The sequence below is a fragment of the Dysidea avara genome, chromosome 13 (genome assembly GCF_963678975.1).
Source record: "Dysidea avara chromosome 13, odDysAvar1.4, whole genome shotgun sequence".
Taxonomy (NCBI): domain Eukaryota; kingdom Metazoa; phylum Porifera; class Demospongiae; order Dictyoceratida; family Dysideidae; genus Dysidea; species Dysidea avara.
In genome coordinates this window covers 1,288,809-1,316,234 of record NC_089284.1, presented here as the reverse complement: position 1 = coordinate 1,316,234, position 27,426 = coordinate 1,288,809, and the positions used below count along the sequence as shown (strand labels likewise).

Here is a 27,426-nt window from a genome sequence, read left to right as displayed (position 1 = left end):
GCAATAGTTACAGGCAGGATTGCATTTATGTACTCATTTTTGAAAAGGGCTTAAGATATGTCAACCTAAAAGCTTTACCTAGCACTAAAGGATAGCTACGTAGCCTTGTAGGCTTACATTTATTTTGCACATACTTACATGCATGACCTTATTGTCGTGTACTGTAGAAGTCCCTATAACATAGCTAAGGTGTACACAATAATAAAGCCACCTCATTGTTGACAATGTTGAGGCCATTTTTCCTTGATCTCATTCATGACTGTAGTATTCTAGTACCATGTATCATTACTATCGTTACACAGTGAAGGAGTAAAGGAGAATAGTTTTATATATGAGATTAAGTTGGAGCTGCACCAAGCAGCCACATAGTAGTACATATGTTCAAAATCTTCAGGCCATATTCTACATTTAATTGGCTTCATTATACAAGATTCAGAATCAAGATATCAGTTCTATTGATAAGACCTGCTATGTGATAGGGGTGTAGTTTTTGCCATTCTTACAGGCCACAATGGTTACATATAGTTAAAGGATGTGCTGATAACAACACAATTTAGCATTACCCCAGAACACTACCCTATAAGCGTGGAATGATCACTCAGGAACATACATGTACTGTAATGTGTGAATTGCAATATACATGTAACTCATTCTACTATTACTTTAACTATAAATATTCTCTGTATACATTTTAAGTAGTTAAATTACACATAGGCATCTCTTATGGCTATCAATAATGTTAGTTGTTAGTCCATGATCAGTTCTTCATCTTTAAAGTCAGACAGTTGGTTGTAAAAACTGTTGAGAAACATACGAATTGTCAACATATGTGCATATGTGACCGTCTCAGCAAATTGCAGTCTAGTTCGCAACTAAAGCATGCAGATAAATAGCTTAAAGGATCATGTACAATGCAGTAGGTGTAATCAAAATCATCATTTCTTTATTTAAAATTCCTTAATACTTTGTTTACACAAGTATAAATGCAGGTCTAAAACTGTAAAATGCAGGTCTAAAACTGTATATAACTTGGTTGACTTGTCAATTCATAGTGAGAATTGTAGGCCTATACATGCAAATGAAAGTTATGGCTACAAATTCAGTTTTCAGGGCAGTTGCTAAATTTTTCTATGTCTATTGTATCTAGCACTATAATTCCCAATTTACCTACCTCAATAGGTCTTGTGGAGGAGGCACCTTTTTAGTGGGATTTTAGGTGTTTTAGGGAACTTCTTTATTAGGGTATATTGATCGATCTCCTTTATATTAGTATCAAGAATCTGTAGTAGAGAGGACTCTTCTTTATTATGGACTCCTGTTAGTATCAAGTAGATGGAGATGTACATAGGAGGATCCCTCCTTCTAAGAAATCTTTGATCAGCAGTGACCACTAACACAAGTGTGACTGTCGTATTAGGATGACTCCTCTATTGGGGTATATTGATCTTGATACATTTATAGTCAGGTGGTGTGAACAAAGGGTAGGGACTTAATTAGTGCAAGCTGATAACTTGGAATTCCTCTTTGAATAGCAATAATTGCAAGTAGAATCTGGTGGAATTGTAGGCATAGCTAAGGATTTGTATACTCAGCCATTAGCTGTAATAAATCAGCACAACTATTGCCAATGTTTGATGACAGATATTCCCTCCATAATCTGTTTGACAAGGGCTACAGTCTCCTTCCCACTGCCCAAGCAATGGCTGAAACTTTGATAATCTATTTTGGACACTGTATACAATGCTGAGACCAAAAAAAAAGTGTGAACTACATAGGTGGATCATCTTTGTTGAGATGGTCACAAATCTGAGATGTACGTGTGTAAAGATGGTCAGTGATAAAAGGTAATACACCATGCATTATGTACTCATCAGTGGCTAATGCAATAGACAAATTTCACAATGAAAATTTGACCGTTGCCCCTAGCAACCTAAATTTTACATTATTTATTGGTGTCAATGTCTTAAATCACTTCTCCAAGTTTTAAAAAGATAGCATAAATAAGTCATGAGAATGATGAGATATTACATTTTGAAGTTGCAATTTTCCCAAACATTGTCAATGAGAGGGGCAACAGTTGCCCCTTCACAGTAATCACACAAATCAGGGGATTCAAGTAATGTCATATCTTATGACCTATATACACTATCCATATAAAACTTGGAGATATTATTGTTGACATTCACACCTACAAATTATGTAATGTTGAGATATATGTACTTTTTAATTTTAGAATTTGCATACGTTGAAATACCTCATTTTTGTGATTGCCCAGAAGGGGCAACTGTAGCCCTCTCACATAGATATGTATGGGAAAACCACAAATTTCAAAATGTCATCTTATGACATATATGTGCTATCCTTTCAAAATTTGGAGAAGTTACTTTAGGCATCATCACCTAATAATACTGGAAAATTCAGGTTGCTAGGGGCAACGGTTATTTCTATATGCTATAAAGCCTTATTATGGAATTTGTCTATTATAGTGTTCACGTTGAGCTGAACCCTGAAAAACAGCTAAAAATTAAAAGTGGATTTTTTCTCAACCGAGTTAACATTTCTGCCAACCAGATGATTATTGGTAACAGTAAAGGTGTCAACAACAGACATGTACGGTTTGGCTCCATTACAAGTTCGGGAAAGGGCTCTAATGGACACTGTACTTATATGGCTTCTCCATAGGAAATGTATTGTGATAATTTTGATTGGCCATAAATATTATGTTAAACATTTGAACAAGATTTTGAAATATTTTTAGCGGATCAAGCAGTACTACAAATGAGCCAAATTTCAAGATTGTGTGTAATTGAATCCATGAGTTATTAAATGTTTTTGAGGATTCAGCTCAACGTGAACATACTATAACAACTGCAATGTAACTATTAAACCACAAGAGTTAATTATACAATCTCTTCCTTCCCAGCGATGTTGCATGTCCCTTGGACCAGAGTTCAAAATAATTAAAGGGTAGTCACTTCTATAGGTTTTGTGCCAGTGCTTGAACCTAGGATAAAAATGCAATTAAGTGATCAAGGGTCTAGTTAAAGCTACATATAAAGCAGCCAAGTACTGCCAATAACAGGTGATCAAGGAACTTTATAATTTCCAGATCATTATGACATCCTGCTTAAAATATCAAGCACAGATTTTAGCTGAAATCAAGTGATCAAAGTGAATATTAACAATCAAATGTCTTGATTCCAGTTACATGCCTTATGATGATGAATACCCCTTGTAAGCCTATGCAAAGATAACAATTATACAGTTTAATATTCATTATTTTGATCATAAAAGTAAAAGTACGGATATAAGTAATCCATAACTGAATTTGGAATTAAATGTCCATAGGTATATCTTCATGTGCTTAGGTGATCTCCATGTTTCAATTCTTTGTATTTCTATGATCCCTGATCGACCTTCAATTGGGAGAATACAAAATTAATATGCATGGTCAGTGCCAGTAAAATTTTTAAATAGACACTCAAAGAATATCCTAGTTTCACAGTTAATACACTGGAACCAGTATAAGCACCTTGCCATAAAAGCCAGACTCAGATTAGTGCATGAACTCTTCACTTCGGAAACTTAAAGCTGACCTTTTTAGAGAGGAGGTACTTTAGAGAGGTTGAGAGATGGTAGCTAAGACATACATGAAGGCTTCACTGTTTCAGTTTGTTTTTGATGACTGATCAAGAGCACAATTATTTACTGTAAGTCAAGTGACAGTTGGATGACACACCCAAAATCAGCAAGTGTGTTGATCAAGGACATCACTTTCAATTAACTGCATGGTTTAAATTCATAACCTTACACTACATCCTTAATGTAAGAGTTGGGCCTATATAATATTATACACATATTATATATGATCCCTTTGCATATACTTGTTTGCTTACTTTTGAATAATGTGATTATAACTGGTACATCTACTTATACCATATCAAAATAAACAATAGCACCATATGCAGACTGTATGTTTTCAACTGAACACACACACTCCAACTATCAATTACTACTGAAGAGTAAAGCGGTCATTATTCTTCAATTTTAGCTATGTGTCAGCCTGTTAAACTGCATTACAAATGAAGAATAGTGTAAGGAGCTCTGCAGCTACTATAAAAATACAGATGATTCCCATTACAAATATAGGAAACAATCACAAGCTATCACAAATTGACACCTTCTGCAGTCAGCAAAAATTGAATGGGACAAGGAAGACAAAGGTAATTAATCCCACCATGCATAGTGCAGTAAGGCACCTGTCAAGCTGAAGTGATGCCTATACTCACAGCAGAGAAAAAGTCAGACCAAAGCCTTAGCTGTAATTTAATTACAATTGTCTGAAGCATCGGATAGTTAATCAGTAGAAAATTTCTGTTAAAATGTACCAAAAATTGTAGCAACTTATAGGAAGTGTTTAGGTTGTGCTGAAGGTACGTTTAGGCTTATTAATACAGGACTATTACAGGTACCTAACTGATAGTCAAGATGCCATGAAATTATTGTGTTGCTGGTTTCTGGCCATGGTCAAGTGTTTTTTGTAAACCTCCTTGATCCCTAATAGCTATACTGCACTTATATTGTTCTGTATGCTCCAACCCAGCGGATGAGTGGGTGACCAGACTTTTATTAAAAGCACTTGCAAACTATTTGACTAAAATGCCTAATGTCATGAATGATAGATATTATATTTATTTTTTCTCTGCAATTCACTATTTGGCTAAAAGTCACTTCCATACTTAATCTCATAAATAATTGTCAGTTTTATATCTGAAGTATTCTTGTTACACAACAATAGCTTCCAAAGTCCCACTTGAACCTCACCTGTAATGTGTGAGGGCATTGAGACATGGACACCAATTACCACCAGGTCTAGTTAGCCTTTGACAGCACAGCTAGGTGGGCTGCTTTTCCTTTCCTAGTTACCACCAACTCCCCATTATAACAGCTGGGTAGAACAGAGCAATGTGATATGTGAGTATAAAGTGTCTTGTTCAAGGAAACAACAAGCAATCACAAAACATCAAACGTAAAACCTTTTGATTACAAAATTTAGCACTCAGATCATGCTGCTTCTCTCTCTCTCTCTCTCACACACACACACACACACACACACACACACACACACACACACACACACACACGTACACACACACGCACACACACACACACACACACACACACACGCACAATCAAACATCAAAGCAAAGCCTTTGATTACTATAAAAATTAGCAGTCACATCTACCCAGTGAACCAGCACTGGGACACACATATAAGTATGCACATATGATACTTATAGCTACTCACACAAACACATACATACACACACTACTTGTACACATCTTACTTAGAAAGTTGGACTGCCAATGCTGTCGCTGCTGCTAGTGGTATTGCCACCATTACTGCTCATGCATCTTCCAGCTTGCAACTGTGAAGTCAAGAGTTCTTTTTTAACTACTGCATGTAAGGTAAGCATGCACTATTAGGTTACTTTAATGCTAAGGGAAAACACCTATATATATATTATAGCAATATTAATGAATCTGAATTTCCAAAATGGAAATGATTTACATACATACATGCATAACCTACAGTTGTCATATATATGCAATAATTGCATGGACGGTGCTATGGTGCCATGCACAAATTTGTTATAAAAGCATCATGGCTAGACAAGTAGTAGGGTTATGTCTTGTATATATCTGTTAGATCACACACTTTTATAAACGAATGTCAGAACTATGAAAACATGATTGCTGAAGCCTGATGTAGTGTGGACTCATCAGATTTTCCTTCAACAAAGGTGTTGTACAGTAGCTGCATCATGTAGGTTGGTGACTTACTAAGGTGGTTGGACAGGTTGGTATATAGTTGGACAGACATCAAGACAAGCTCCACTGTACTGCCATGACTTTGGGTCAGCCATTCACATTAGTATAGTTGAGTACTGCTCTTTTCACCATTTATAAAATATATAGGACCACCTACTTAATTCGGTCTAGAAATGTGATGTGTTTGTCTGTAAAGCAAAGTCTTACAATATTATATATTTTGTGAAGCAATCTTAATTGATATGGAGCATTACTTAGAACACAATAAGATGTTTTGGTAGACTGTCACCAGTAATAGAGATGGCAATAAGGAACAGTGTAATAGCATGTAATTCTAGTTACACAAAAGTATACAACTGACATAAGAGGTGTTCATGAGTCTAATTGGTAACCAATAAATGTCTCGTCATAGTAGTCACTAAGATCTTGTATTTTACATGTCATCAGATCCCTTGTGGTCTTAGGCAAAACTACGGCACCCCTGAAACAATGACATGTACAGTTCAAAATAATTCTATAGGCTGATCAGATTCCTTATAGAAATACTTTTTAGGAGGCAGAAACATAGTGGAGATTAGATAAGTTTCTTTACTCTAGTACTGGGGAGTTTGCCTTTAGTGTCCCATATGATTCTGGGGAGGAAGTATGGCTGGGTATAACATACATAGAAAATAGACACCTATTATCTATGGTGTCCAGAACAGTACAAGCGTGAAGTATCTGATGATAGTAAAGGCAAGCAACTTGAGGAGGAGCAAGGAAGCTAGGGCCAAGATCACTGAGTATAATGTGGGAACACATACCTAATTGAAAAGAATGTATACATAGGCTAATGTATACATAGAGCTTATGGTTGTCATGGTTACAAGCATCAGGAGTTATTGCTTTGCATACTTACTGTACTACCCAGGAGCATTAACCAGTTACCACTCCCTCCTCTCTATTTTAGTTGCTATTGTGAGCACCCATTTATAAAAACCTAGATCTGATCTGCTCTTGCTATGGCATAGATAATTTAGGTAGATTTTGGTTAAATAGTCTTAATTGTGATAGAAGAATATACACTTGACTGCTCTATTAGATAGTATTTCAAGTATGTATAAATAATTGGTTGCTGGAGTACCTCCCCCAAGATCTACCACTGTAGCTAACTATATCACATTATTACAAGTCTATATCATAATGGAAAAAGTCTGTGTCATAATGAAAAAGTCTATATCATAATGGCAAAGATCTATGTCATAATGAAAAAGTCTATATCACAAGGGCAAAGGTCTATGTCATAATGGAAAAGTCTATATCACAATGGCAAAGGTCTATGTCATAATGGTAAAAGTCTATATCACAATGGCAAAGGTCTATGTCATAATGGTAAAAGTCTATATCACAATGGCAAAGGTCTATGTCATAATGGTAAAAGTCTATATCACAATGGCAAAGGTCTATGTCATAATGGAAAAGTCTATATCACAATGGCAAAGGTCTATGTCATAACGAAAAAGTCTATATCACAATGGCAAAGGTCTATGTCATTATGGAAAAGTCTATATCACAATGGCAAAGGTCTATGTCATAATGAAAAAGTCTATATCACAATGGCAAAGGTCTATGTCATTATGGAAAAGTCTATATCACAAGGGCAAAGGTCTATATCATAATGAAAAAAGTCTATATCACAATGGCAAAGGTCTATGTCATTATGGTAAAAGTCTATATCATAATGGCAAAGGTCTGTGTTATTATGGTAAAAGTCTATCATAATGGTAATGGCATGTGTCATAATGGCAATGCTGCATGATAATGGTTTATATCAAAGTATACATACTTATCATGATGACAACTACTGTGTATATCACATGCAATGGAAACATCACACAATTAATAGTAACAAGGCAGTAATTATAGGCAACATCACCATTACCCTGCAGTCCACCACACCATGATAGTCTACCTCAATAATGTAAATATATGGCATAATTATGGCACTAATCACCCTTCATAAAACTGAGGTCTATATATGCCATAATGGTAAAAGTATATATCACAATGGCAAAGGTCTATGCCATAATGGTAAAAGTCTATATCACAATGGCAAAGGTCTATGCCATAATGGTAAAAGTCTATATCACAATGGCAAAGGTCTATGCCATAATGGTAAAAGTCTATATCACAATGGCAAAGGTCTATGCCATAATGGTAAAAGTCTATATCACAATGACAAAGGTCTATGTCATAATGGTAAAAGTATATATCACAATGGCAAAGGTCTATGTCATAATGGTAAAAGTATATATCACAATGGCAAAGGTCTATGTCATAATGGTAAAAGTATATATCACAATGACAAAGGTCTATGTCATAGTGGTAAAAGTATATATCACAATGGCAAAGGTCTATGCCATAATGGTAAAAGCCTATACGTATCACAATGGCAAAGGTCTATGTCTTAATGGTAAAAGTCTATATCATAATGTCATAATGGCAATGCTGCATGATAATGGTATCATATAGTCTATATATATCAAAGCATACATACTTATCATGATGACAACTATACTGTGTATATCACATGCAATGGAAACATCACACAATTAATGATAACAAGGCAGTAATTATAAGCAACATCTTGCACCATTACCCTGCACCCCACCACACCATAATAGTCTACCTCAATAACATAATATATGGCATAATTATGGCACTAATCACCCTTCATACAATAGTGTGCAGACACATGGTATTCTGGTGCCGACATGATGTCAAAGACCTGACCCATATGCAGAGCTGAGCAAGCTTATAATGAGACTATGCAACTAAGGGTATTGACAGTTGTTGGATAGTGTTCGAAAATATTTTCTAGTAAATCGAAGCAATAATGATGATATGGAACTGTCTGTTAACAATACTGTTAGCAGTGGTAGCCAAGAAAATCCAGAGATTGTAGATTGAACTTTCAATTGATATTGAACTTCTTAGTTTTCTTTATTCTTTTTTATTTTCTTTTTTCACTTTATAAAATATAGCTATCGTGTTGTCATCACTTTAAAATTTAAATCAAAAAAATTATATTACTATATCAAATCAATTGCGCTAGCTGTATCAGTACACCAATTAGTTTATCACTTTATTTCATTTGGCTAATGCATGGGTGAAGTTTATAGCGGGGATAAATGAAAGGTGTATTAATTACTATAATAATCATAGTTGACATGTTGTGTTCTTGTTTGGACAACTTGGTATGACTGTACAGCCAAAAGGTGTATACTATAACCTTGCTTAGATAGGTGGTTGTATAGTTGTGATATGAAGTATGTAGAAAAATCTCAGTCAGCCAGCAATAGTTGATTCCACAGGCTTAGCTAGATAAATGTCAATGAAAAGGAAACACATGCCTTATTTTTTTTCTTATAATTGTCAGAAGCTAACTTTATATTGATGTTTTTGCCAGAAAATCTGTCTTACACCTACTTAAGTTTCGTATTTGATTAACAAACAATAGGTCTGTGTATGCTTCGGTGTATTCAATAATTTTTATGGTCTTCCAAGTCTATATATAGTGGTGGTTTTTTTTTATCATTACAAATCAATTCTACGCCATAGGCTCACAGCCAACCCAACCAAATGCCAGCTATGCACTCATGCACCTTAGCTGTACTTTTCCCATAAATGCATGTGTGTCAATCTCTGCGGGTTTGTTTGTGTGTATGCAAGTATGTGTGTGTATGTGTGTCCACACCTTTTAAAGAATGATTAAGTAGTGCCAGGTTGTAGCTTATAGCACATAACTTTAACTGCAGATGATCATTGGAGTCATGTATTAGACATGATGTTATCTATATAATAATTCTATAACTTTACCGGCACTGCCCCGTCGTTCTTGTTCCGATTCCAATAGGATCGGTACCATTCAATTCTAAAATTTGATGCGATTCTTTTGATCCAAAATTGGTGGCGATTCGTTAAACTACGGGAAATATCCTTTAAACCACCGTAGCTACCGGATGAAGACACAAACGTGTCCAAAACTTTCTGGAGACCTTTATCGTGTTACCAGTCTTCCCCATCCCAGCTTACACCAGACGTTTCTCTCCCCCTGTGGACGACATAACTAAAAACGGAAAATCGAGGCAGTAAAATTTTAAACAAAAACTCCCTGGTTTTTCCCCCGATTAGCTTCAAACTCGCTAGACCAACTACCCGTCCTAAACAATGTGTCATAAGGTGGTTTTCGTGTCTGTCAATACGTGCTAACCTTGGTTGCGAGATACTTATCACTGTCAATGGCCATTATAAGTTTACGATACGCGTATACTGCGTTCCGGTATACACACGTTGCAAATAGAAAATCAGGTGACGTATTGGTCTAAAAGCTTACAATGAAGTAGGATCAGTCACTTTTTCATGATTTAACCAATCACATCAGCGAATTTGATCATGTGATATGGTATATACGCTATCATCCGGTAAATAAAATTTTTTTTACACCCACCAGTATAAAAGGAGAGTTTCGTAGTGGGTGTGGCAAGTCTATGAGCTATGATCGGGCTACTCGACAGTCTACAGATGGTAGACTCGCCAGGAATACACACTCTGCACACTGCTGTGCTGTCCACTACAAGGATAGAGAAGTGTCAGCTACTGCAACACGAATATAAGCAGGTAAGGGACTACAGACAGACCTAAAACGGAGGATTACCAGCAACACCACTGTAAGGGAGAAGGAAACAGTCGTAGTAGGGTTGGCAAATGTAACGAACTATGATCACTCCAATCAGGCTACCTAACAGACTACACAAGGAAGATTCGCGATTATGAGAGATTAAGAATGGAAGATTACGTTCAAATACTCCAATAAAACATACATTTACCTTACCAGGCTACAAATCGTGGACAACATCATGAAGTGACTGTTGCAGTCTTCAATGTGTAGGGAGACAAGATACATTTTCATTCCTTGGTAACTCCACAGGGACAGCTGAAACTTCCAGAAGCTCTATTACTTATCTCCGTTGAACTAACCTAATAGAACATACATCACGATATCTACCCTAATAGAACACACACAACCTCACAACCAACAATCAATCAGTCAATCTCTCTCTCAACCTCTCTAGAGTAACCACTCTTCATTATGAAGGATTCATCTTTGTAATACACCTTGATTCAGAAAGCAATAAAAGAACCCTTCTCTATCCAAATCCACATGTAGTCTCGCGTGGCCAGACCGCTTTTTTCCGTATATTGGGTGCGGAAAAAAGGGTGTGGTGCAACCAATAGCTGTTTACTTCTGAGCCATCTCCACATTCCGGGGACGCTAATTGAATAATATTGGTCACAAAGGAGGTGCCATGACGTCAGTAAGTTAAACTAGAGATCTGTTTATCCTTTAAACGAATCTTAATTTGCTCCGATGTCTCTTTTATAGCATCTTGAAAGTTAATCCTCATCGTGTAAAAAGACTCACAACAGGAGCAGGAGTGTAGGAATACTTCGTAGTTTACTGACGTCATGGCACCTCCTTTGTGACCAATGTTATTCAATTAGCGTCCCCTGAATGTGGGGACGGCTCAGAAGTTAACAACTATTGGAGTTGCACCAGACCTTTTTTCCCCACCCAGTATACGGAAAAAGAAGTCTGGCCACGTGAGACTAATCCACATGGTTGTGTTGACCTTGCTCAGTACAACTGATAAACTTGAATACCCATACTCAATACTGTACTGCATACACACTTGGTCATGTGATAAGTAAACATTATACACAACTATGACTAGGATGTAGAAATAAAACTACAATTCAGTTACTCAAATTGACTACATAAATATACAAAATGAATGTGCCAAATGCAAGTTGAATTAGAACATAGCTCATTGTGTTGATGCACCAACTATAAGTAAATTGATCCTCATACCACACTCAAAAACTTTGTTAGTTCACGCAACATCATCAAAGTTGAGTACATCCCTGCCATTTAAAACTAATCTTTTTCATGTATGTGCATGGTTGTAATGGGACACATCTAGATACGCCACCTTCATGAGAACTGTGTTCTACATGAGTATTGTACAGATGTGCAGAATTTCCAGTGCACAAAGCAACCAACATTATAACTAGATGTAAGTGCCACACACAATTGATGAAATTATGTATGCACATCAGTAGCTATGACTTTGTTGCTAGGTAATGATGTGATTACTCCTTGATCATTAGTAATGTTCAAATTTAAATGTATTCACACAATAGGACATAATAATTGTCTTAGTATCATGTGCATTTTGCGCGGGTACCACTAGTTTTTATTTTTATTTATTTATTTTTGTCTTTACATCTCGTATGCGTATTAATGTTATGATAGATGATTGATATGCAATATATATTACCAAGTAAACATAGCTAGTTAACAGATGTGTACATACGTAGAACCACACATGTTTGTGTCTGTAGTAGCTAATATTTATCCCTACCACACACATACAATACACAAAATAGTAATGTGGATTAGATTTTAGTTTATAGTTTCTGTTTAATAAACCTGAATTTTGACCACGGCTGATTTGTTATGTTTGTTTTATTACATGAGAAAAGGTACTCAGGCTATTATATTGACACAGACACCTGTACACATAATCTAGCTTAGCTGGTTTCACCTGGATTACTAGCATAGTATAGCACTGTAATAGAACTTCCTAATCATTTAATAGTTTACATGTGATATAAAAATGAGAACCACTGAATGAAACCTGCTGTTATTCCTCAGATTCCATTTTCTTGAATCTCTGTAATATACGGAAACAAGAGTGGACAGCAAAAGTGCTAGTTTCAGCCGTTTGTGACGAATGGTCTTGGAGTTATAGTGCTTGCAGTTGGAACAGTAATTTGTACAGCAGCAATATAGGAAAAAAATTACAGAATGTTAGATAATCTACCATTGCAACAAGCTATGAAGATGGGACTGTGCTCAATATGTGCACCATGAATTGGCACGTTTTCCTGTTGACAAAGAAGGCCTTCATCTAAGAAATGATGATGGTGAACGCTTATCATAAATTAACACCCATGACTCATATATCCTTTGCTGTTCTAACATGAAACAGATTTTCTTACTCTCCATGAACAGGAAAATCCACTGTTGTATAGGTTTTGTTGATTTGAGCTTAATTTCAGTGCATACGAATACAATTAAAGCATGTGTAAATTTTTCCTGTAGCACACCCTTTTTTACTCAGTGTACTTCAATACAGTTTTACGGCTTTTGTGAAAACGGCCGGTTTTTGCTCAGCTGGTCACAAATAGTTATCATCAGAGGTACACAAAGTTCACCACGCAAAGGTACACCACGCAGGTACATCACGCAGGTACACCCCAGGTACACCACGCAAAGTTCTAATCAAAATGTCAAATATTAAACTGTTTCCACACTCTACTACATTTCTTCTTTACTTTAGAATGTACTTGCCAGCAATAAGATTGGTCACTGTACCACCAGTATCAAGCTAGGCAGTATGCACAGCACACAATTATATTCATATAGCCTACATTTTCACATGAATCTGCACAAAATTTATTGGTGGGAAACACTAACGACTTGGGGCGTGTTAATTGTGTGTATCAAATTTTGCTTGAGTAGCATGTGTAGATACCACAACATTATTTTAAAGTGCTTGTGCTACTGGACTTCTGGATACCTAGCTGTAACTTCACAGTGGGTTGACTCATCATAATGGTCAAGTGTTGCGCTATACATCTTTACATTCTAATTACACAAACACTAATCCATTATAATGACCGCATCCTTAGATAGGCTAGAGGCTGACTCTAATACAGCAATCACCAATCACCACACACCTTTAAAGAATAATGATATCACAGTATGCACCGAGCAATGCTGTAATATCATCATTCATCTCTTGTTTCAGAACTTTTTATAGCTTGGATTCCTTAGATTAACAATGCTAATGAACTCTTGTAAGGAAAGAAGTAACTAGTTATAGCACACCAGGATCCCTCATGACCATTCATGCAGCCAAGGCTTAATTTTTCTTGCTGCTGCCTACCACGCCATTCTCAAGAAATAGTCTATTATTTGTGACTGAAACTAACTAATCAGGCAGCACCAACCTGTCATAGAGTAAGGATCTGGTGACCATAATATATGGAATTCGAATGTATGTCCAAACTGCGTGTAACAACAAATCCTGTCCAGGCTGGTGAAGAAAGCACAAACTTCATATTTCTCAACATAAGTCTTTACAGTGTGTGTATCTCAGAATTCTCACTATAGCTGCTTTCCAATTATCTGAATTCACTCACCATGTTATTTTGCGCAAACAATGTTTTACATCGCAAATAGTAGTTTAAACTGGATACTGTGATTTGATTGGTTCTACCACTATAGTGGTAGTAGCACTTGTACCATATACTATGGTCACCAGCAGAGGAAGTTGGTCAGGTGTCATAAGCCTATGATATAAAAGCAAGCGTTGTTCTAGTTTGTTTAGCAGCTTGGAAAGTGGAGCATTCTACTGAGAAGGTTTGTAAGGGTGGGATGCTCTGGTGTGGATATACAGTTGGTCTTTTAGAATAATAAGAGGTATGAAGGTTGCACTAGTTCAACCCTTTTTTTGAGACCACGAGATGAATGATGACGCATGACAACCTCCTCTGGGTCCCCAGAGGGTGTCACTAACATGAGGAATGGAAAATTAGGAAACTGGAAATAGGAAATGGCTCTATGTAGTAAATTTGTCGTATGGTCTCTTCCAATGCATTGGCTATACTGTAGCCTGATTTAAAATGGCTGCTTTATTAGAGTATATAGAAACAGATCACAGCTCAAGTAGATAATGTATGGCAACTGAAAAATTGAATTACTGTATCATGATCACGATTATAAATTAATGTACTACAAGCATTGCAAGTTGTAGCAGGTAGCATGGCTGCTTGTACGACTTGTACCTTCACTGATGCCCACTTGCTAGCAATACTGCCAATACGAGAAATGCATTCATAGAGAAATACTTGTTTCCCATTTCCTCAGTTTGGTTTCTTAATTTTCCATTCCTCATTTTAGTCACACCGATCCCCAGACCGTTGCTCTAAAAGAGATGGGGAGGGCACTGCCAGGCAGGTATACATCATGTGTCACAAAGTGGCTAACTTGCTTTTACCATAGATTTTAGAGGCACGTACGCCTCTAAAATCTATACTTTTATGTGCCTATCAATGTAATGACCAACTACGACTGATACGGGCTGAGGGTGGGGAAAGGTCGGGGATGGTGGGGGGAATGATCGCTAAATTTCCCCGACAGTAGTTTTCTTCACTAAAGAAATCCAATCAGACAGCGAAGATGTGTGCTTAGTTATAGTTAGGAAGAGTGTCTCGGGTTCTAGCTATTACGTTCATACTATCCACTGGAACTAACTCATCACTATAGACCAACGCCACACGACCGTACAGATCCCCTCCTAACCCCAATATTCCCGGGATCTGCAGGCCTAGACTTGGTCGGGGTTTTTTATTGCCAGTACTCCCCTGTAGGTGGGGAATTGTAATTTTTAGAAATGCAAATCCCCACTTCCCCCCGTATTAGTGGTAGTAGGGAATTACATTGATAGGTGCATTACAAAAAGCAAGCTAGTGTACCCTTACAAATATTAAAACTAGACGAACCTGTTGTAGTTTCCTAAATCAATCAATGTTTCAGCTCGTATCTCAGGTGATTGGCAGGCTGTTGGCATCGGGCCTCTGTCGATCGCGTATCTCCTGTTCTCGAATGCTGACCACGTAGTCTCGCGTAGCCAGACCACTATTTCTCCCCACAGCGCTTATCGATTAGAGTTTATAAGTGCCTGCTAGAAATAGGTTTCACCCGTTGAAACTGAATTGATTCATTATCACTCTAAGAAAGCGTCTTGATAGCTTGATATGATCTTGATCAGTGCGTAATTAACAGAGCACGTTTCAACAGACAGCTGCAGCTTAACCGGCAGTGACTACCCTTTAAAGCTAGAAGAATACCTACAGAATCAGTGCAACTTTCAGTCCAATTGTTTTACACAGTCAGGTAGTTCATAATCAGCTAATAGGGGTAGGCTGATCAATAGGGGTAGGCTGATCTCGCTATATAAAAAGGCCATTGCTATTCGTACGGGGTATCACTCTTTTCACCCTATTTCATAACCCAACAGAACTTAGACAAATAACGGTGAACCATAAAGGCGAAAAAAAAAGTGCAGTATTGAAGGGGGATCAAACCCAGGATCCCAGTGTGATGGTCCAGTGTGCTACCAATTATGCTACCGCTGTTAGCTCCCTAGATTCCCTTCTTTTGTATCTTATAAATGTGACTAACGTAATAAGCTGTATATAGTAAGAACCTAACCCTAAAGGTGAAGAAGAAACCAAAGCTGAACTCTAACCCTAACGTTAACACTACTAGATGCTTCCCCTAAAGTCTACTACTCGCGGCAACTACTGGACGCATCCCCTAAAGTCGACTACTTGCGGCAACTACTAGATGCATGCCCTAAAGTCGAAGAGAGAGAGCAACAACTACAGTAGGAAGTCTGGATGCTTTTGAGCTTAATAGTATGTAAGGGTTATGAAAGGTGATAAAAACAGTAAAACCCTATTCGTACGGGCACGTACAAATAGCCCTCGTGCTATTAGTACGGTCATGTACGAATAGCTCATGTGCTATTTGTACGGTCACGTACGAATAGCTATGAAATCACCTTGTGCTATTCGTACGGCGGTCCATATGAATAGCAAAAAAGCTATTCGTACGGCGGTCCATATGAATAGCAAAAAAGCTATTTATACAATGGTACCGCGTACGAATAGCTTACAAGCTATTCGTATGATCACGTAACTAAGGTGTAACTGCAATTTCCAAAAAGCTATTTGTTGGCAACGGTCAACTGCCTCATCAGTGACAGAGATTGACATACAGTGCATGTTTGGGGTGGGCCTATGCCCTACCAAAGAGTTTTGGTATGTGAGATCGCGATATTATAATACAGCAGTCAATCACTCCAATAAAGCATTCACACTATTCAGAGAAGCAGCATCAAATTATGCAGTGCATTGTGTTACATTTGGTGGAGGACTGCCATTGTCAGCAGGCTGTAACCACTTTTATGCTCCAACCCAAGAATCTGGATATGCCACTGTTGACAGCTCATTCAAGCTCAATTGACTTTTTAAGTTTTCATGTATGCTACAGTGATACTGCTTGCTCACTTGTACTATGTATGCATTGTAGCCTCGGTAAGAACATGCATAATTTTTATTATAATAATAATTACAAAATCAATATTCAGATAGTTGTACTCAAATAAATGCAGGAATATCAGTTAACTGCTAACTAGCTAGAGCTAATGTACAAAAATACAAGCATGTATATTATGTCATAACTAAAATAAGATGACCATGAATTACCTTGTGGTCATAACGGCATGATTAGATCTCTGCAAGAACAAACATCATCACAGAAATATACACTCCAGTAATCAATTTGCATTTGCACTTCCCAAGATGGACCTGAAGAATTCAAGAATTAGCAAAGGCAACAATTTATTTCAAACATCAGTTGTGTGACATATGTAACTTCGGAATCTGACATGGGCTTGATTGCTACCCAGTGGTGTCGTAGTTGGTGTAAGCATTTCCATAACACAGCATTCAGTAAAACTTGAAATACAGTCCGGAGTTCTTAAGATTGTGCCCTGCAAGTCATGAGATTGGTCACGTAGCAGCATTATCCCTTGCCATACTAGTGTAGCTGGGAGTAAGACACTTAACTCTTGTCATACTAGTCGATTGTGTGTAGCTGGGAGTGAGACACTCAACTCTTGTCACACATAGCTGGAAGTGAGACACTTAACTCGTCATACATAGCTGGGAGTGAGACACTTAACTCTTGTCATACTAGTTAGCTATGTGTAGCTAAGAGACACTTTATGTGATCAATCCGTCAAGTACATTGGAGCAATAGTTGGGACTGTTGCTTATCTTGTAGCCAGGGTGACTGTTCAATGAATTGCTGCAAAGAAAGTTTACAATGATGTCTGTTCATTTTAAGTGGTGACAATGGGTGGCTGCTAATCTAGAATTCTAGCCAGAAGTGCATGGCTGCCAACTGTACAATCTATTATTTAGACACTAATCCGGTAATACTTACTCGTTCTACAATCATATGGTCCCTTTCTGAGTACTTCTTTGGTGCACGTGTTGCCGACGCTGATTCAAAAGATCCTCCTCGCCGGAAAATCGTCAGGGTGTTTGGCGTACAGGGTTGCACAAATTCGGCCAATAATTCGGCTTGCTGAAACTTCGATATTGTATCACAATAAAATTCACCAAAGCACTCTAGTCAAAGATGTACCAGACGTTCACACCACGAAACTTACGCGCCAAAAGCCACGTGTAGTTTCCGGAATGCAAAAATAGTTGAACTAGCTCGTTTATTATGAATCACGTGACTGCCATACAAATAGCCTAAGAACTATTCATACGTGAGTGCCGCCACTCCGATATAAAAAAATGGCAAATATTAAACTGTCAAACAAATAGTCCGATCGCTATAACCTCAGTTTTTACCCATACTATATACTAGCTATCATTTCTTAAAAGGTGTACAAAGGCATTTGGAATTAAACTAATTCCAATTACCTTAGCAATAGGCTCTTCGCGTGCGATTTAACACGCCAACTGCTGATTGCCTATCAGCTCTGATTTAAGAATCATGATGGCGGGGAAATGCACGCATCGGTTAAGAATGTTGCGAGTAACCTGGAGGAAGGTCCTTGTACTTTCGGGCCATTCCAATGTATAATAATCAAAAGGGAAAAGACTAAGCGCTTGGCGCGCGCCAATCGCTTATTCTTTTCCGTTTTGGTTTTAGTACATTGGAATTGGTGAATTCCAATTGTCGAAATTCCGGCAGTTCGATTGATTTTGCCAGGAGTGAATCGACCCTAACTGGATAAAATGAACAAAGGGTGCACAGTGGAACATTTAACTGCTGACCTGGTTTGTTGCCACGTCGAGCGAGTTCTTCCCGTCATCAGTAAATATTAAAAATTTTCGCGGATTACTATCGCACGTGACAGTGTGTAGGCCTGGCCACCTGGCTGGATTCGCTAGGAGTTGAAGTGATCAGCACACACAGGTACATGGATTGAAAGTAAGTAGCAAAAGTAAACAAGTTGAGATAATTATTATAAATAATGAATAAATACTATACTTTCTCTAAATAAAACGCACCGCTTGTGTAGTTTATGGTGTAGATCTCGTGTTGCTGGATCACTATACTACCTGTAATGAGATATCCAGTGATATTAGCTTACCAGCTTTTCCTTACAACGTGGGCTAGATTTGTAGTAAGAGGAGCACTTAAATTGATGTAAACTCTCCCGCCACTGATTGTGGCACTCTACAAGTAATCAGGCTATCATTTACTTGTCACAGAGGTGTTATTCCAATATGTGATGTAATCTTTTCTCCTCAGTCATAAAAAAAGAGACAAACAAGGGATTTCCAGTTTGGCAAAGGCCAAGCGCCATTTCTAAATTGTTACATGACGCAATGTACAGCTGGATTATACATACCCTCAGTCATAAGGGAGTTTTGATAGGCTCTGTTCACCATGCTACAGTACTACACAATACCCTTGATCCCTGGCCAAATTGTATCATTGTTAGTATTCAATCATTTATACCAGAGATTGGCAATGTGGTGTGACATATTTTCATACGTGTCAGTGATGTCCAGTTGTTGGTGTTGATGTGTTTGTCTGAGCAACAAAGTTCACTCACACTGCTCCAGTACAGTCTACCTGAGGATCATGTGCTGTGGATGTACTGTACGGCTACTCAGGGGCACCAGACACCCCCTCAAACATATATAGTTTGTCCAGCAGACATGGGGCCAAGTACATGAGTACTTATACTCAAGTACACTTAATTACAGATTTAAAAGTACTTGTACTATACTTTACTTAAATACTTTCTTAGTTTCCCCAATGTACTTGTGCTTATACTCAAGTACTTATTGTATGTACTTGAGTACTTAAAATACTTTTAAGTACTTGTACAGGGCTGTAAGTACTGCAAACATTGTACATAGTTTGTAGCCACGGTTAATGATGTCATAGCATTCTGGAAAACAAAAGCAATGCTGTTGATTAAGTCAGTGCATTTTACAAGTTTAAGAGAGAGAATGGTTGACAAAAACCTCGAAGTACCTACCCCCCTAGGCACGTTTACATACTACAATACACTGAATACAGTATATATTTGCTATTGCAAAACTTCAATGTATTTGTAGTTTGCTTAAGTACTTCCAGCATGTACTTGTACTTAAGTACTCTTTTGATTGCCGCTGGAGTAATTGTACTTGGAAAATTCAAAAGTACTTGTACTTTACTTAAGTACTCTTAATGTACTTGACCCCATGTCTGGTTTGTTTTCACTTCATGGCGTATGTAACTTTACTACAGGTTTTATAGAGTGCTCTCACTGGCTGTTTGTACAATAAAATAGTTTGCTTACATGGGTGGAAGTATACCGTGACATGTTCTCATGTGTCAGTGATTTCCAGTTGATGTTGTTGTGGTTGCTGAAGCTATGTTTAATATATTGGAAAAACAGCCCACTCATGTAAATGCAGGGCCCGAAATTGTGTTTTGGAAATGATCTGACAAGTCCTGCTATTAGGTCGGACATACTAAATAGTACTGTACAAAAATTTCCTAAAGGTGTTCAGGCGTTGGCCAGGAATGATCAGAAAATGGCAGATGTCTGACCATAATTTCAGGCTCTGTAACTGAGAACGAAATGTTCGTGTCTCACAAGACTTTTAGTATCTGCACCCTCACCTGTTAGACTCCTGCCCTATGAGACACTATCGCTGTCTTAGGAGTATTTGCCAGCATTGGCTAGTATGTTGTATCTCAGAGGATTAAATATAATTTATGCTCAACTAGCGTCAAGGAATGATCTTGTGTGTAGCAACTCTAGGCTTTGCTTTTTAAGTGTGGGCTTCCTAGTGTTCGTATCAAGAACAATTTTGTCGATCAAACAAAGTGAGATAATTTAGCACTTATCTTTAGCAATACAAGTAAAGCCATGTAATGTGTTGGATAGTAGTAGATACTATGTAATGCATACAATAAAACACTCATTGTGGTACCTTACATGTGTAGTAGGGTCACCGTTCTAAATCAGCATCCCTAAATGTGTCATTTTTGTACAAAGTGACACATTTAGGTGCCTAGTAGGAGTTTCTTGTCACACCCCTAGACCCCTACTAAAGCAGTACTAACATGTTGACATGTGTTCCTTATACAGAATCAGACATTACCTGAAGATTACATGTAAACAGTGTTGGGCAAGTTACTTTTTAAAAGTAACTAGTTACATATTACATATTACTTGCAGCTGAACTATTTAGTTACAGTTACATGTTACCCATAAAATAAAGTAACTGTAATAATATTACATATTTTATTACTTAGTGTCCATAGCCTTAAGCTGTCACGTGTGAAACTATCACCTTATCACGTGACACGATTGCGTTGTTGGACAATGTGGAAGTCTTAATAATATAAGTAAGTAGCTGGTGAATAAGCCTCATTTAGTAGGCTTCATTACTTCGTTGTGGCTAGGCGTTACTCAGTGGGTTACTAACGAGATTAGTAACTTCATTACTTTCAGTAATAATATTACGTAATATTAGATTCGTTACAGTAACTATATTACTTAGGTAACGCGTTACATTTGTAAGTAAAGTAACTTGAGTTATATTACCTGTTTTTATAGCGTATTTCGTTATATTACTTTGTTACCACAAAAGTAATAATATTACGTAACGCGTTACATAAGTAGCGCGTTACTCCCAACACTGCATGTAGAGTCTGATCACATGAGATCTTGAGGACCTGTAGTGGGCTCTACAGATCACAGAGGAACACCATTTTGGTAAGGAATCACTTGGTTATTTGGGTACACATGTAGTCTGAAATGGTAGTTGTAAATGTACATAAATGTGCATGTGGTATCTTTTAAACCTTAACATCCCATGATCTGATTGTAGCTTCTTTGGGTTGCAATACATTTAGCCTCCTCGCAGGCCCCTCGTGTAATAGCAATTCCAATTATATCATTTGTAAAATGTTTCTTTCTGACACTGTGGTATGTTTTCATTCTTCTACATACCATACCCACACACGCACACGCACTTGAACCACTTCCCCACCGGCTATACTTATAAGGATATTGCTGATTCTAACTGCCCATGTTTCAAACAACAAGTGATATTCAGGTGAAATTTTGGGTGCCACACCTTCACTCAGAAGTCATAGTTTGTACAGCCTCTTGTAGGGTGCCAGTCCTGACATCCAGGAGAATTTGCAGTCGCTAAATCATAGCACTTGATTATAGTGTGCAGGAGACCCAGTCAACTAGGTAGGAGGCATACATAACTTTGTGCCATATTTATTTGTACTAGCATATTAAAAATTATAAATTTAAAAATAAATTAGGAAACCAAGCGATAAAAAGTAGTGAAACAAGAGAACAGTGGTAGCTAATACAGTGTTCAATGCCAAAGGAGGAATTTCCCACCGAGTTATGCTGTAATAGCTACCATTGTTCTTCTCTTGTTTCACTACTTTTTATCGCTTGGATTCCTACTTTATTTTTAAATTTATAATTTTTAATATACTAGTTTGTTTGGTTTTTTGTTAAGGCATACAGCTAGCTATAAAGATGCGACTGTTCTATTAGTGTGACTGCTGTGTTAGAGTATCTCGAGGCAACCTGCAAGATGTGCGCTTGCCCAAAATGGGCGTGGTTTTGATCGATTATAGAGTATGTCGAGTCAGCCTTTCAAATTGAAGGTGTGTGTTCACTGAAATACAGCTAGTGCGAAAGGGGTGTGTCATCATGATTTAAATCGATAGGTTAATAATGTGTAGAATGAAGAACGGGCGTGATCTTGTGACTTATCGTGAAGCTGTATAGTACCATTGCCCTCCGTTCTAGATCACATCAGTAAGGAATATAATCTATTCCTCCATACATTAGTACATTAGGGTAGTCTATAAGTGCCTTAAATAATCTTGTGGCGTCTATTATGCTGTTTAAAGAAGTGTTGATACGGAAAATTAATACCTCAATATGGTTTTGTTGGATGAAGAAGAGAAGCAGCCTGATTGAAGATAAAAGAAAAAACAAGGCGCAGAGGGCACACACTTGTCGCAACCCCAAAAGGCACATCCCACTGGTGAGTTTGTAATTGTGGCGTAAAATGGTGGCTGTGCGCTGCTTTGTTTGGGCTCTAGGCTTGCAACTGTGGTCAGTCAGTGAGGCTAAAATTTGAGTTTTGGCGATTTTTAAAAAATTTATATCCGGCCACCTGTAAGCATTTTGTTGTATTTAATGCTGTTTTATGGACTATATGGAATAGTACTATTCTGTAAAGGTGATTTTCGTATTGTAAGATATCTCTAGGATGTTTTTTAAAGGCGGAATTTTGGGGGTGGGCGAAAATTTCACCTGGATTCCTACTTAAACGGTACGACCGTACCATTTGATAGACGCCTTTACTTTTAGCAAGAGTATATAATGGGGAGGGAGAGTGGCAAACTGAACTATAAGCTCTGTGAAAATGAGTCCATAAAGTATCCCATATACCTTTGTTTCTTCTCGTAAACCTGACTGCTGTGTATTGCTGAGTTTAACACCTTAAAAGTTTTAACGGGTGATCTGGATGGAATGGCAATGGCAGAAATTCCAACTAGACTTGCCACTTTTGCTAGTAGAACTGTTGAGGCAGAAAATGGCGACCATGATGAAATCTCGATCATGATATCTTGAATGACATTTTGTATGAAATCATGATTTTTAGAGCCTATGGTAGACTATAATATTGGGTCTATGATGAAGTTTCGACCACGATGAAACCTCGATGTTTGCTTTCCAGGTCTCATTTTTTCACAGCATATAGTGCAGTTTGATACTCTCCCTCCTCTTTATGTACTCTTGCTTTTAGTAAGCTTTGTTTTACAAATTAAGCTATTGTAATCTCGTACCACCCCTTATATTAAGGTAGCGCACCCTGGCCTCCATTTAGGATCCAGTGTTTATATTTGAGCCTGGCTTTAATACGGTATGCAATTCTCTTGGCTATTGTGGTGGGTGTGACACTGTAGGCACTTTCTTCTCTCAGATATTGTGGTACTTAAGGGTGCTCGCGGCTATTTGAAGCCATACAACAAGCAATTTTTGTATTGTTGCTAATACTCACATAATGTATAAAATGAATCCATATGCTACTTACGTTGGAAGTGCTTCTCTTTCTCTTCAACACAAACCAAACAGAATTCTTCTAGCCTATACCATTTTATAACTATGCGTAGTTCTTTATGAAGCGCTTAAATCGAAACTAGTCCTCCATCTTTCACAGTAGCACACTGGAAACCACGTTGAACAAACTTCAGCTTATAACTCACAGCTCTATGTTTAGTATTTGTACACAGCGTACATAGAACTTAAGTTAGTACTAAAAGTGTGCTGCACCATTCAAAACCTCATGTTCTCGGTGCCGTAACTCATGAAGCCATAACGCTACGGACAATATCTAAAACATAGACCTCTGGAGAATTTATCATCGAATCTCCCTGCAAAATTTGAAGCCTTCACGGCTATCACTCAAAAACTAGTTTTATTTTTAGTAAACATGTGCAAAGATTGCGTGCGCCCAACATTATTGATACAATAACCACACAAATTCTTATTGACCGCAATCACCAACTTTTCAAAATAACATGTCATAAATGCTGTTCTAAACACAAAAAGCTCTGTTATCTCTTCTTCACACAGAGGAACAGCTTCTTGCTCTGCCTGGAGTCTCCAAGTCGCTCTAGGATAGGTTACGCTATGCACGCCATCATCAGCAGCTTGTAACGCCTTGTGATTCCAGCTGGTAACATTGTCCCCTACATAAGCAGCTTACAATTACAATACTAACTACTAGCATACTATATCACTCAAGAAAACAAGGCACAAACGCATGTTGCCTACAAGGGAAAAGTGCGTTCACACCTGTTGCCTTAAATAACTTACTTTTAGATTAATTCATAACTGTTGATCCATTAGACAATCATTTGCTAACACTTCAGTGATGATTCTAAAGCGAAAAAACATGCTATTCTTGGAGCTATTCTTCCTCATTTTCTCTGGCGCAAAACATGTCCACTTAGCACGGATACTACAAGTATGCGTAGTAATGCCAATTATGATGCAATAGCCGCATGTGGTTTCTGGGCTGGCACTTAAACGGCTTCAAATATCAGCAAGCACCCTTAAATATGCTGCTGAAAGAAAGTGTTGGATATGGAAAAGTAATGCATCAATATGGTTCCCTCTACAAAGAAGGAAGACAACCAGTCTGATTGAAGATAAAGGGAAAGTCAAAGCTCAGAAGGTACACACTTGTCGGAATCCCTAAAGGCACATCCCTCTGGTGAGCTTGTTATTGTGGCATGAAATGATGACCAAGCACTACTTCATTCGGTCTCTAGCCTTACAACTATGGTCAGACAGAGCAAAATCAATTTAGACAATCAACAAAAAGTCTATATCCAACCACCTGTGAATGTTCTCTTATTTTTAATGCTGTATTTCATGTTAAAAAAACTATATAGTGCTATTCCATAAAGGGAATTTTCATTGCGTATGTTTCTAGGATGATTTTTAAAGGGCAACATTTTCGATGACGCACGTGACTTTTTGGGCTATCCTTACTTAAGCAGCACTACCTGTTTGATAATGACTGTAAAAATGTTTTACTATGGAGAAATCCTTCTTAACTAGTGAATTTATAAAATTGTTAATTTAGAAATGGAAGTGAGGATCAAGCCATAAAAACTACTGAAACAAGTGATTTGAATGATGGCAACTATTACAACATAGCTTTGTGGGGAAATCCTTACATTGGCATCTCACCACCTCACCATATATGTTCAATGCCAAAGTAGGGATTTCCCCACAAAGCTATGTTGTAATAGTTGCCATCATTCAAATCACTTGTTTCAGTAGTTTTTATGGCTTGATCCCTACTTCCATTTCTAAATTAACAATTTTTTAAATTCACTAGTTTGTTAACTTTATTGGTATAGGTATAGGTATATAGCTATTATTGATCTTTGGCACTGACTGCTCTATTAGAGTATCTCGATCTTGCTACTTGCTACTTGCTTTATGCAAGCTGCTCAATTACTAAATTGAAAGGCATGCAGGGTTTCTATCTCCTGTTTTCTACAATTAGTTACAGCTGGACCATTAATAATGGGCGTGGTCCACAGATCGTTAAGTACGAGGACACACTCTGATTGATAAGGGCGTGTCAGTGTGTTCCTACTTCACTAGGCTGTTTGATCGCTTTGCAAGTGTTGCTATACAGGCATCTACTTGCCCTTACAGTACGGAATCCGTTATTAGTTTTGTGGCGTCCGAATACGGCTGCTCCAAGGAAAGTGTCGATACGAATTATTAACGCCTCCGTGACTTTTTCCGGAAAAGAAGACGATTTGTAATTGAAGATAAAAGGAAAGACAAAGCGCAGAAGGCAGACACTCGTCGGAACCCGAAAAGGCACATCCCAGCAGCGAGTTAAATATTGTGGCAAAGAATGGTGATCCTTCGCTGCTTCGTTTGGCCTGTAGCCTTGCGAATGTGGTCAGGCAGGCTGGCAGGCAGGCAGGCAGACGGAAATTTCTGTTTTAGCAATTTTTTTAGAAATAAAATTCCAGCATTTTTCTAGTCGTTTCCTGATATATAACGCTAGAAATAAAGTTAGAAACTTGAAGACTCTTTAGTAAAAGGTTTATTTGCTGCGTGAGATATTTCTAGGGTGATTTTTGAGGAATTGAAATTTGAGGCGCACGCCAAATCCACCCGGATCCCTACTTAAACAGTACTATCGTACTGTTTGATATGGGTCCTTGAAAGCTATTGTAATGCATTACTGTTATTACTGGGATGCAAAAGTACTCACCATCAGTTGTGTTGGGGGCAGTAGACACCAGGCCACAGAAGTCATAGTCTTAATCATCCCTCATGTTATGTACTCTATATTTACGTATTGGTAAGGTGTAGTATTTGATGATATATAATGCATTGGTGACTGTATATATCAACACAGGTGTTATCGTGTTCCCAACCCTCCATGTGTCCATCGTTAAGTTGACATTAGAGATTACCTAGTGTTCAGGTGTGTGTATTTTCATACAGTGTGTAATATTAACAGACACTGCATACTATTGCAGGCAAGTTGCAGTTATGCATTCTGTTAGATGTTGAGATATGGACAAATCTATCAAGGTTAGCAATCATTTAATTCTGGTCATGTGATCTTGTCAACCTCCATAGGTAACAGATACAGTCGGCACATTTTCCAGTCGGACAGGAGTTTGTGATGCTACTATTACTGTGTAACAAATACTTAAACTTATGCAACTATTATAATCTCATTTAGTATGTCACTAAAACTACTTTACAATAGCCAAACTACATAATAGAGAAGAAA

The 27,426-nt window shown here is 37.7% G+C and overlaps 2 long non-coding RNA genes across 8 annotated transcripts; one reads left to right on the top strand and one right to left on the bottom strand.

Annotated features, from left to right (window-relative positions):
- Positions 1 to 628: 628 nt before the first annotated feature.
- Positions 629 to 18,851, bottom strand: LOC136242206 (uncharacterized). 7 transcript variants are annotated; one of them, XR_010694504.1, is made up of 6 exons: positions 10,900 to 18,851; positions 10,706 to 10,851; positions 5,349 to 5,429; positions 4,825 to 4,948; positions 1,172 to 3,416; positions 629 to 798 (listed from the first exon to the last, which is right to left on the bottom strand). It is a non-coding gene; the product is annotated as an uncharacterized lncRNA (long non-coding RNA). The 7 variants fall into 7 exon arrangements; XR_010694510.1 differs by lacking the exon at positions 629 to 798 and having other exon boundaries at positions 3,258 to 3,416; positions 10,900 to 17,210; positions 17,275 to 18,851; XR_010694507.1 differs by lacking the exon at positions 629 to 798 and having other exon boundaries at positions 3,258 to 3,416; positions 10,900 to 17,974; positions 18,017 to 18,851.
- On the top strand, positions 18,767 to 27,426 carry LOC136242205 (uncharacterized). Its single transcript, XR_010694503.1, has 4 exons — positions 18,767 to 19,021; positions 27,043 to 27,111; positions 27,167 to 27,221; positions 27,270 to 27,426. It is a non-coding gene; the product is annotated as an uncharacterized lncRNA (long non-coding RNA).